Here is a 12433-nt window from a genome sequence, read left to right as displayed (position 1 = left end):
TGCTTCTCTGATCTTCCAGGATTCACCCCAATAACTGGCCTCAGGATTGATTTTATTAATAAGACCTTCTAAGATTCATGCAACAAGCTTTATTTATAATAACCCTAAACTGGAAACAAGCCAGATGCCCTTCAGTGGGTGATTGGCTAAACAAACTGGAGTACAGCCACATCATTGTTTGTACTCACCAATAACAAGGAATGAACCAATAACACAGGAAACAGCCTGCAGGGCTCTGCAAAGAATTATGCTGAGGACAATGTCAACCCTGAAAAGTCACATGCTGCATGCTTGAACATATGAAATGACATCACAGGGTGGTGAACAGATGAATGGTTTCCAGAGTTTGGAAAGGGACCAGAGACTGGATACTGGTGGGAGATGGTTGTGGGTACAAAGAGCAAGCCTTGTGGTGGTGGAAGAAGTCTTTCTTGCCTTCATTGTGGACATGGCTATGTACTTAGGAGATAAAACTATACATTCCCCCTCCCTCTCTCTCTCTCTTCCTTTCTCTCTCTCTCTCTCTCTCTCTCTCTCTCTCTCTCTCTCTCTCTCTCTCTCTCTCTTCTCTCTGTTCTAGCAGTGAAACTGGGAAAAGAACAAGAGATTTATTTTTATTTTTAAACACTTTATTTTTAAATCTGTTTTAAAAAAATCCAGGGGTGCAGGGGCCATGCTAATCTCATCTGTATTGTTCCAATTTTAGTATATGTACTGTCAAGTCTTGAATGCATTGGCACAGGAGACTACTTCCTAAATATAATACCAGCAGCACAGCTACACCACTCTTGTACCCAAGGAATGTTCAATCATACCACAAGGACACATGCTCAACTATATTCATAGCAGCATTATTTGTAATAGCCAGAACCTGGAAACAACCTAGATGCCCCTCAACTGAAGAATGGATAAAGAAAATGTGGTACATATACACAATAGAGTACTATTCAGCAGAGAAAAACAACAACATCATGAGGTTCACAGGCAAATGGATGGAACTAGAAAAAATAATCCTGAGTGAGGTAACCCAGACTCAGAAAGACAAACATGGTATGTACTCACTCATAAGTGGATACTAGATGTAAAGCAAAGGATAACCAGACAACAACCCACAGTTCCAACGAAGCTAGCTAACAAGGAAGATGCAAAGAGGGATACATGGATCCCCCTGGAAAGGAAAAATGGATGAGATCTCCATGAGCAAAATTATTTTAATGTCGAAAGATTAAAGTGTGACCTAAAGAAATTATTACAGTAATATACAAGACTGTTAAGAACAATACTTGTTTGTAAAATCAAAAAATTGCAAACACCAAAATGTCCATCAAAAGGCGATGGATAACCACAGGAAAATGCACCAGCATTGATGTTTTCTAAGAACAGATAATTAATGAATTAATGAATAAAGCAAGTTGCAAAAGGGTATTTTATACATAGTACCACTTTGTGAGGCTTGAAAACATGCAGCACAATAATACATATTTATGGACACATAAATATTGAGTAAATGGGTTGGGAAAGACATGGGAAAGAAAACCACTAAATTCAGAATAATAATTACCTTGTGGCAGATTTAGAATACAGTCATTGGTGAGTGAGTGGATGGGGCTTCAATTACATTGCATAATACCTTAAGCTGTCAGCAGCTATGTAAGTGTTGGCTGCATCACTGTATTTGGCCACTGACATGGTGGACAAGTTGCATAATGAAGAAAGAATCCATTTGTAAGAAATGTGCCATTCAGGTGAGGGATGTTCATAGTGTGAGAGACTGAGCATGTTTAGAGACAGGGTGCTTATGTTTAGGGACAGAATACTTATAGTATATATCTCTGCCTTCTTTTGGATTAAGCCATGAACATAAAACTACAACATGTATGGGTGGGTAAAATACCTTGCTACTAAACCTGACAACCTGAATTTAATCCTTAGGACCACATGGGGAAAGGAAAGAATCAACCCTCATAAGTTGTCTTCTGACCTCTATATTTGTTCCATGACATGAGTGCCCCCCATTTCACACACACACACACACACACACACACACACACACACACACACACACACACGATTAATTAATTAATTAATTAATGTTTAACAAAATGTTTAAAAAACTGTAGGTATCCAGGTGCAGCGGTGCACACCTTTAATTTCAGCACTCAGGAGGAAGAGGCAGGTGGTTCTCTGTGGGTTCAAGGCCACCCTAGTCTACATAGTAAATTCCAGGAAAACCAGGGCTATATAAAGAGACACTATCTCAAAAAAACACCAAAAATATTCATAGGGGTTTTTTGTTGTTGTTGTTGTTGTTAAATTCAATCCAAAATATTGGTAGTCATCAGGCAGGATAGAAATGAGAACAACTAGAGAATTAGGGATCTCATAGGTAGAACACATCATTCCTGCTCTCTGCTCATCTGGGACATCTGCAAATGGGCTTGATTGCCAGTATGCATAGGAGAGGACTATGGCATGCAATGCTAAGCCCTTGGGGCTAGTGTTTTCATTAGTGACTTCAACAAGAGTAAACTCAAATGACAGCTTACCTTCTGTCATCTTAGTTTCTGACACTCTCCTCTGTGTTGGTATTCTTTCAGCATAGAGTTCAAAAGGGAAAATGAAGCTTGGGAAATGAGGTCTGTTTGCATGGTTGCCATCACTATTAACCACCACCATTTCTCCAGTATAACCAAAATTCTGGAAACTAAATCTAGGATAGGAGAAACAGGAAAAAGTATGTAGAAACTAGACTGGAGACACACACACACACACACACACACACACACACACACAGCCTCTCCTTAAAATAAAAAACACATTCACAAAGGCTGCAAACAGTCACCTCATAGCCATGACCATTCTATTAACTTCTGCTCAATTCCTGAAGCTACTCACCATCTCACTGAGGAAAGAAAATATGTGAGAAAGAATAAATGAATTTAGGATCAAGGACCACTTTGAGGTGATGAGCCAGGCAGAAATAAAATGTGAACAACCAGGGACAGCATGAGAATATGGAAAACACGGGGTACTTGAAAAGAGACTGAAGAACAGAAGGTGTCAGGCACGGAAATTCATCCCCAAGACCTGATGAGGAATTCCTTTTAAGGATGAAAGGAGCGTTATGGATCCTATGCCATCATGTTCTCCTGCTTGGGTTCCAGAGTATGAGGTTGGAAGTGTTTAGCACACTGGCTCTGTCCATCCCGACCTGCCACATGACAGAGCCTCCTTTTTTCCTTGTCCCTGACCTCCCCTTGAGAAAAAAAGCCCCATTCCTCATGTCTGTTGCTGAGGAGGCACCATGCACGTAGAAACATGGAGAGCATGCACATACTGGACCCATTACATGGATCCTCCCATGTAAAGTGATTCCTAAATGGGCATCTCTTTTTCAGGGTACAACTCTGGGTAACAGCAGAGAGAGTAAAGCAAAACTGGAAATGGAATTCAAGGATTGAGTACACAGGGTTTGCCTAATGATATTTGAATTAAGGAAAAGTTGTGGATGGTGGGAGATTGAGAGAGGCAGATTAGAAGGCAGAGGAGCAGGATGATGGTGTTTTTAATGGGCTGTTATAGGAGTCTGAAAACTGAACGGAGGTGTCTATGAGGCAAATGGATCTGTAGGTCTGGCACCCAGTTCTGTGTTTATTAAGTTATTTTCTTATCTCACTCCACATTGTATCCTAGGCCATATCTTTCATTCCCCAGGTACTATGTTTGTTCTGGTAAAGCCCAAATGCATATTTCCAGCCCAGACCATGCCACCAGATGCCAGATCTGCAGATCCCTGTGCCTCATGTACACTTCCACCAGGTTCAGTGCTTCCTGAAGCATTTCCCTGTAGATGTAACCAACCGTCTTATTAAATAAGAAACACAGAGCCGATTCAGAGAAGAAAGCCAAGAGGTCAGAACTAAGAGCCTTACCCTTCCTGCTTCAGCTATCCTGCTTCAGCCAAGAGAGCTCTCCGAAAAAGAGGCCTACTTCCTGTGTGTATGTCTTTAAATAGTCTAGATGTTCTGCCTTCTCATTGGTTGTAAACTAAACACGTGACTGCCTTGTCACTGCCTGTATGTACCGCCCTCCAAGTCCTTAAAGGCATGCGCCACCACCGCCACGCACTTGCTATGGCTCTATAACTCTGACCCCCAGGCAACTTTATTTATTAACATACAATTAAAATCACATTTCAGTACAAGTAAAATACCACCACATTTCCCCTTTTCTATTTAAATAAAAAGAAAAAAAAAGAAAAAGGTTATAACTAACAAAAGAAAAACTATATACAAAAGTACAATAACTATATACAATATATACAAATAATAAATGTCTAAACAATGTCTAGTTTATTTGTATTTGACAAATTCAGAGATGATAATCTCATTATCCTATTTTGTTAAGTCCAAAATGTATCTAATTCACTTTCTATCCTAATTAATCTTCAACTAACTAACCTTCAACTATAACTAACTAATCTTCAACTCCCTCAGAGACCCAAGAAGGAAATAATATTAGCTAACAAAAATAAAAACATAAAGTGCATGCAAGCAACTTCCAAAAAAATTGTGAGTTGACAGAAACAGCCAACTGCCTGGACAGTCACCTGAGGTTTCTCCGCAATGCTGGGGCATCATCTTCAGCCTATATAGGCTTAGCATATCTGACAGACTCATTTGTGAAGTAGGATGTACACAAGGTCAACAGTTCAACCTCACATTGGGTGAGAGCAGTCCATGCACCAGAAACACCTGAATTCCACTAATGTCATGTCATGATTCAGGATTTTAAATTCTGGAAAATGTTGATGGTTTTTTAGTTCAGCTCTCCATTCTTCTTGGCTGTGTACATATGGCTTCATCTCAGCATTCCGTTCTTCTCCACATCTCTCTATCAAATGCCAGTCTACTATTGAGAGGCGTGAGCTTAGTTACTCTTCAAGAATAACTGTTTCAGCTGCTGTTCCATAGCACATCAGAAGCCATCGGCCCACTGCCTGTTCAGCTGCCTTTGAAGAAAAGGGCACTGTACCTTTTCCGAGTTGCGAAGGCCACGTCAGGGATGGTGCCATATTGTCCTGGCCTCAGAAGATGCCTTTTGATAAAGCCATAACCACAATTGTTTAGGCAAGAATCAGTAGTCCTTTGTTTCATGTCCTGTCTGTCCATTTTGTCATCAGTTGATTCGAGGATACTTTGTTGTCCAGTGGCTAACTTTTGCCACAATGAAAGCTAACTCCATACACAGTTTCTTCAATGCCCATATTTTCTCTGAAGTAGATTGGTACTGCCAGGAGCCGACATGTCTCATAGTCATAACAAAAAAGAAAAATATTCTAAGTTATTAAAACATTTTAAATGCCATATTCTGTAGATCTCTGAAGGGTTTGAAGATGACCTATCTAAAATATATCTGCTCAATTTTTAAAACATATCTAATATGACTACAAGTTCTATTGTAATGTCTAACTACTAACTATCATTTCTTTATATCCTAATGGTAATAATAACATTCAAGGATCAGAAAATTGCATTGTTAAATGAACGATATAAGTACAATTAGAAATATACATATAGCATTTTCTAACAATATCAATTTCAATATATATAATTTGTATACAATATAAAACAATCCAATCCAATGTAAAGTATTTAAAACTAGTAATTGTCTTTTTCTTCTTCTTTCTTTCTCTCTCTTTTTTTAAATAAGAACCTTAAATCTAATCTGCTTAGTCTTTTTCCTAACCCTTGAGAACAACTTGTAACCAACCCCCCTAAACAATGAAAATTATCCCAGACCCAAAACCCATTAAAAAGACCAAAAAACCACCCACCCTACACCACCTCTTTGGGAATGTGGGCGTCGTATTCTTAAAATTGCTTCCTGCTGGGTATGGGCGAAGTTATCTTTATCCTGAAAGAAAAATTTTAGGTTAATTGTCAAATTCTAGGAAAGGTAACTATATCCTTCATTATCCATTCTGTGTATAATGCCAAAGTTCAGGGTTTATCTCAAGTCCTTATTCAAGTAGTCTTTGAGACTGGATCATCTCAGCTAGTCATCTCAAAATTGCTCTGAGCACCTTGTAGTTCAAAGCTGATCTGTAGATGATGTTTGTCAGCTTAGTGATGTTATTATTGTCCACGTGGAATTGTTGTTGTGGGGCCCCAACTTCTTCCTGGAGACTTCAGTTGATGTTAGGCCTGGCCGTGAATTCCTGCAGAAAACTGATAAGAGACTCGAACACAAAGACATATATATGCAGCTAATTGAAGCCTTTTTTTTAGAATTAATCAGTACTCTATATAACCATTCATATCTTAGCAAAGTTTAAAATGTATATATATATATATTAATCCTGGAAGTTTTGATATAAAATTTATACTTTAAGAAAAGTTTAAAGAATCAGAATAGAATCAAAGAGTTGAGATTAGTAATAGAATAGTCCCTTAATTAATTTGGCTTTTCTCCTGTCTCATAGCAGAAGATGGCTCTTTTATTCTGGCATGATACAGGGAGTTTGCATTTTCCTTTTAACAACATGCTTGAGTTTAAAGAAGGAGAGAGCCATTCTCCAACTCCAAAGTCAGCTTTAAATTTTAATTGGACTGGGACTATTAGAAGACCAATAGTGTTAAATCTTTAGAGAAAAGCAGAAACAAACATTTAGGAAGACATAAAATTTTTTAGATAATATATACCCATACACCATTTCACTCTGCTTCCTGGGATAGATGATTTGTCCCTTTTCTTCAGTTGTCTTATTTGTCCAGTGTTCTTCAGATTCCTTAACCTTCATTCTCCTAAAAGACAAAAACAAAAACCTTTCCCCAAGACTAATTTTGGGGATGTTCCTTTTTGGCAAGTTATTATCTGATTAAATGAAAAGACATGTGTTACTGGTATAAGTTAGTTTAAATTGGATGTTCATGTTGGTTGATGAGCTATCACCTCCTCTAATTAAGAGGTTTCTCTTGTTCAAATCGAACCTTTATCAATTTTGATGGTACCCACAACTTATCTTCTCCTGTAGAAACAAAAGCAAAACCTCGTCCCCAATGTAACACATACCCTGGTTTCCATTCTGAGGTCAGCACATCCTTAAAATATATAGGCTGATTTAATTCTGTAGTTTTTTCTATTATCCAATGTCTCTCTGCAGCTGTTGTTCCTTTCTCATTGGCATTAAGAAAATTCAAAGTTAATAGAGAATTCTGCAGTCTATTTCTGGGGGTTTTGTTGCCCCTTTCTGTTTATTTAGCATATCCTTTAGAGTTCTGTTTGATCTTTCTATAACTGCTTGACCTGTAGGATTATGTGGTATGCCTGTAATATGCTTTATATTGTAATAAGCAAAAAACTGTTTCATTTTAACAGAGACATATGATGGAGCATTGTCAGTTTTGATTTGTGCAGGTATACCCATGATGGCCATAACTTCTAGCAAATGAGTGATTACAGAATCAGCTTTTTCAGAACTCAAAGCAGTTACCCACTGAAATCCTGAATAAGTATCGATAGTGTGGTGTACATATTTCAGTTTTCCAAATTCTGCAAAGTGAAACACGTCCATCTGCCAGATTTCATTCCTTTGAGTACCCTTTGGGTTACATCCTGCTGGTAATGGCGTTTGATTGTAGAAGGAACAAGTAGGACATTTCTTTACTATTTCTTTGGCTTGTTGCCAGGTTATGGAAAAATCCTTTTTTAAACCTTTACTATTGACATGATGTTTTTTATGACATTCTGAGGCCTCCAGCACATTTCCTATTAATAACTTATCAATCTTATCATTGCCTTGTGCTAGAGGGCCTGGCAGACCAGTATGGGATCGAATGTGAGTTATATATAAAGGATGACTCCTTTTCCTGATTGTATCTTGTAATTGAATAAATAATGAAGTTAATTCTGAAGCATCAGGGATAAATTCTGCAGTTTCAATATGTAATACTACTCTTTCAGCATACTGAGAGTCAGTTACTATGTTGAGAGGTTCTGAAAAATCCATTAATACCAACAGAATAGCATATAATTCTGATTTTTGAACTGAATTATAAGGACTTTGAACCACTTTACTTAAATTTTCTGATTTGTAACCTGCCTTTCCTTGTTTGTTGGCATCTGTATAAAATGTACGAACTCCAGATATGGGCTTTACCCGTACAATTCGAGGCAAGATCCAATCAGCTCTCTTTATAAGATCAATTCTATCGCTTTTGGGATATTTGCTGTTAATTTCTCCCAAAAAATTACTGCAAGCTCTTTGCCAAGGTTCACTTTCTGTCCATAATTTTTCAATGTCCTCCTTAGTTAAAGGTACGACAATTTCTGCTGGGTCTATTCCTGCTAATTGACGAAGTCTCAATGTTCCTTTCCAAATCAAGTCAGAGATTTTTTCCACATCAGTTTTTAATTTTTTGTTTGGTTTATTTGGTAAAAATATCCATTCTAATATAATATCTTCCCTCTGCATTAATATTCCTGTAGGAGAATGCCTAGAAGGTAAAATAACCAAAATGCAATCCAGCTTTGGATCAATACGATCCATGTGCCCTTCATGTACTTTCTTTTCTACCAAGGCCAATTCTTTCTCAGCTTCAAGTGATAACTCTCTTGGACTATTTAGGTCCTTGTCACCTTCTAAGGTTTTGAACAAATTATGCAGTTCATCATTTTTTACCCCAACAATAGTTCTTAGATGAGAAATATTTCCAAATAATCTTTGAAAGTCATTAAGAGTCTGTAGTCTATCTCTCCTAATTTGCACCTTTTGGGGTCTAATTTTTTGTAGCTCTATTTTATATCCTAAATAATTAATAGAATCTCCTCTTTGTATCTTTTCAGGAGCAATTTGTAATCCCCAGCAAGGCAAAATTTTCTTTACGTCTTCAAACATTCTTTCTAAAGTATCTGCATTTGAGTCAGCTAGTAAAATATCATCCATATAATGATAAATTATAGATTTAGGAAATTTTTTACGTATCACTTCCAATGGCTGTTGTACAAAATATTGGCACAGAGTTGGGCTATTCAACATTCCCTGTGGGAGGACCCTCCATTGAAATCTTTTAACCGGTTGAGAATTATTATAAGTAGGCACTGTGAAAGCAAATCTTTCTCTGTCTTTTTCTTGTAACAGTATTGAAAATAAACAGTCTTTTAAGTCAATAACTATGAGAGGCCATCCTTTTGGTAACAGAGTAGGCAGAGGAATTCCAGATTGTAGAGAGCCCATTGGCTGAATTACTTTGTTAATTGCTCTAAGGTCTGTTACCATTCTACATTTACCAGATTTCTTTTGAATAACAAATACAGGAGAATTCCAAGGGCTGGTTGATTCCTCAATATGCTGAGCATTTAACTGTTCTTCTACCAGCTCTTCTAAATCCTGGAGTTTCTCTGTTGTTAAAGGCCATTGCTGGACCCATACAGGCTTGTCTGTTAACCATTTTAAAGGTAGAGCTGTTGGTGTCTTTGGAAGATCATCAGTTGTTGTGCCCTGCTCTTGTATAATATGGATGGCTGGTGACCACTCAGAATAATGCCTTCTAATATTTCTCTCAGAAACATGTGCTAATTTATGATTTGTTTCTGAGATTGGAGGGATGTTAATCTGAGTATTCCATTGTTGTAACAAGTCTCGACCCCACAAGTTCATAGCTATGTTAGCTACATATGGTTTCAATTTTCCTCTCTGTCCTTCTGGACCTATACACTCGAGCCATCTTGCACTCTGTTTCACCTGAGATAATGTCCCAATTCCTAACAGTTGAACATTTACCTCCTGAAGATTCAAGTTGGATGCCAAAATTCTGGTGCAATTATGGTAATGTCTGCACCTGTGTCTACCAGACCAGACAACAAAACACCATTTATTTTTATCGATAATTTTGGTCTTTGTTCATTAATAAAAGTTTGCCAAAAAAATTTCTTTATATTTGCTCCTGAATTTTCTATTCTCTCTGTTTCATCATCCTGACCAGCATGACTTATTCCAATAGGCATTTGGTTATTTAATTGCTCTGGGTAGGGGTTTCCTCTACGACTGCAGGAAAGGTTTGAACTGGATTTGCTATTGGGGCCTTCATGAGGCCCCTCTGGGAGTTTCCCGAAGACTGAGGCAAAGGATTACCCTGTCTGTCCCTTGTTGATCTGCATTTGTTGGTCCAGTGTTTTCCCTTACCACACCTTCTGCATACTCCAGAAGGAAGGGGCATTCTGTTGCCATTGTTCCTTGAAGAAACATTGTTTCTAGGAATGACCTGTTTACAGTCCCTTTTCAAATGTCCTTGCTTTCCACATCCAAAACATCTAACATTCCTCAAACCTTTTGAAATTGCTTCTCCTACCCACATATCATCATGCTCATGAGCTTCAACATTAACCGTATCTCTAATCCAATCTTCCAAAGGTGCAGATCTTGCCTTTAACGGCCTGATTATTGTTTTGCATGCTGCATTCGCATTCTCAAAGGCCAAAGATTCAATTATTATCTTACTAGCTTCTGAATCCGGGACCATTCTCTTTACTGCTGAAGCCAGTCTTTGTAAAAAATCTGTGAAAGATTCTTTTGGGCCTTGTACAACCTTTGTAAATGACTCAGTTTTTTTTCCTGGTTCCTCAACTCTGTCCCATGCATTCAAGGCTGCTGTTCGACATAAAATTAGGGTTTGGACATCATATAAACATTGTGTTTGTGCTGAAGCATATTGACCTTCTCCAATAAGCTGATCCTGGCAGACTTGTATTCCTTTATCCCTCCACTGCTTTTCTATGTTTTTAGCTTCGTCCTTGAACCAAGTTAGCCACTGAAGCCTTTGACTGGGTTCAAGAACAGCTTGTGCCAGCTCCCGCCAGTCCTGTGGTACAATCCTATTGTATGTTGACCAAGAGTTTAACATTTGCTTTACATACCATAAGATACTATTGCCTCCTTAAACCTTCGTAAATCTATCATTTCAATTGGAGCCCAAATATTTTGTGTAGTCATTTGATCAGGCGACTGCTTACTGGACAAACTAAGGGTAACTGTGTGAAAACAGGCTTTCTTTCTGTAACTCTATGATCCAATCTTGAAACAGCTTCACTGTTAGTTTCTTCTGTCTGAGTTTTTACAGGTTTAATAGGTTTTTCTAAAGCTGTCATCCTGGCACTTAAATTGACTATCTTTTTAAATAGTAAAATGAGGATAAACATAGTAATAAAATTCATAATTCGATCAACAGTAATCTTCTCATATAGCTGTTCCATTGTCAGACTGTCTAAAATTGCAAACAAAGCCCAATTTTCTTCCAATGTACACAGAAAACCATTTTTTTTAAATGTGGAAAAAAAATTTTTCTTTTAAATAGTTTCCTTTAAAATATCTGATATGTTAAGTGACTTACCAAGTCCTTGTAGAACAGTACCAATCCGAGGGAATTTCAAACAGCCACCTAGTGTCCGAGGTATGAGAGAGAGAGAGCAAGCAAGCGTAGCCACAAGTTTTGCCTAAGAGCTTGAATCCAGCCACGTGTTCCCGCTTGAGCCTAGTCAAGCCTTGGCTCTGGCTACCTTAAGCTCCAACCACGTGTGTTGGTTTTACAGGCAGGGGCCCTGTTCGGCAGGGCAGGGCTGAGTTGTTTGTAGCACTGGCTTTAAGCAAGTAGCTCAAGGTTAGTCCGGCCTGAGGTCAAGCCGACCTGGGCCCGGGCTAGGGAGCCGGCCGCCCTGGTGGGAAACCAGACCTGCCGGCCGCCCTGGCGGGAACCCGGACCTGCCGCCAAGCCAGGTTAAGCGGTTTTAATGGATTCTTGTCACGTTGGGTGCCAAATGTAGATGTAACCAACCGTCTTATTAAATAAGAAACACAGAGCTGATTCAGAGAAGAAAGCCAAGAGGTCAGAACTAAGAGCCTTACCCTTCCTGCTTCAGCTATCCTGCTTCAGCCAAGAGAGCTCTCCGAAAAAGAGGCCTAATTCCTGTGTGTATGTCTTTAAATAGTCTAGATGTTCTGCCTTCTCATTGGTTGTAAACTAAACACGTGACTGCCTTGTCATTGCCTGTATGTACCGCCCTCCAGGTCCTTAAAGGCATGCGCCACCACTGCCACGCACTTGCTATGGCTCTATAACTCTGACCCCCAGGCAACTTTATTTATTAACATACAATTAAAATCACATTTCAGTACAAGTAAAATACCACCACATTTCCCTTTTTTAGTATGTGTTAGTGTGTAGGTATGAGCACACAGATATCTGAAAGCACATGGAAGACAGAGATTGATGTCAGTTCAGATGTCTTTTTCTATCCCATTTCATCTTTTTTTTAGGATTTATTTTCATTTTGAATTATGTATATATGTGTGTGGAGGCCAGAAAAAGGCATCTGATCTACTGAAACTTGAGTTACAGACAGTTGTCCATCGTCTGGCACAGTGTTAGGAACTGAA

At 38.5% G+C, this 12433-nt stretch overlaps 1 non-coding gene across 1 annotated transcript; it reads right to left on the bottom strand.

Annotated features, from left to right (window-relative positions):
• Positions 1-622: 622 nt before the first annotated feature.
• On the bottom strand, positions 623-732 carry LOC131900272 (U6 spliceosomal RNA). The gene has a single exon (XR_009376183.1). It is a non-coding gene; the product is annotated as a U6 spliceosomal RNA (small nuclear RNA).
• Positions 733-12433: the final 11701 nt, after the last annotated feature.

The sequence above is a fragment of the Peromyscus eremicus genome, chromosome X (genome assembly GCF_949786415.1).
Source record: "Peromyscus eremicus chromosome X, PerEre_H2_v1, whole genome shotgun sequence".
In the NCBI taxonomy this organism is placed as follows: domain Eukaryota; kingdom Metazoa; phylum Chordata; class Mammalia; order Rodentia; family Cricetidae; genus Peromyscus; species Peromyscus eremicus.
This window is presented reverse-complemented; position numbering and strand designations above follow the sequence as displayed.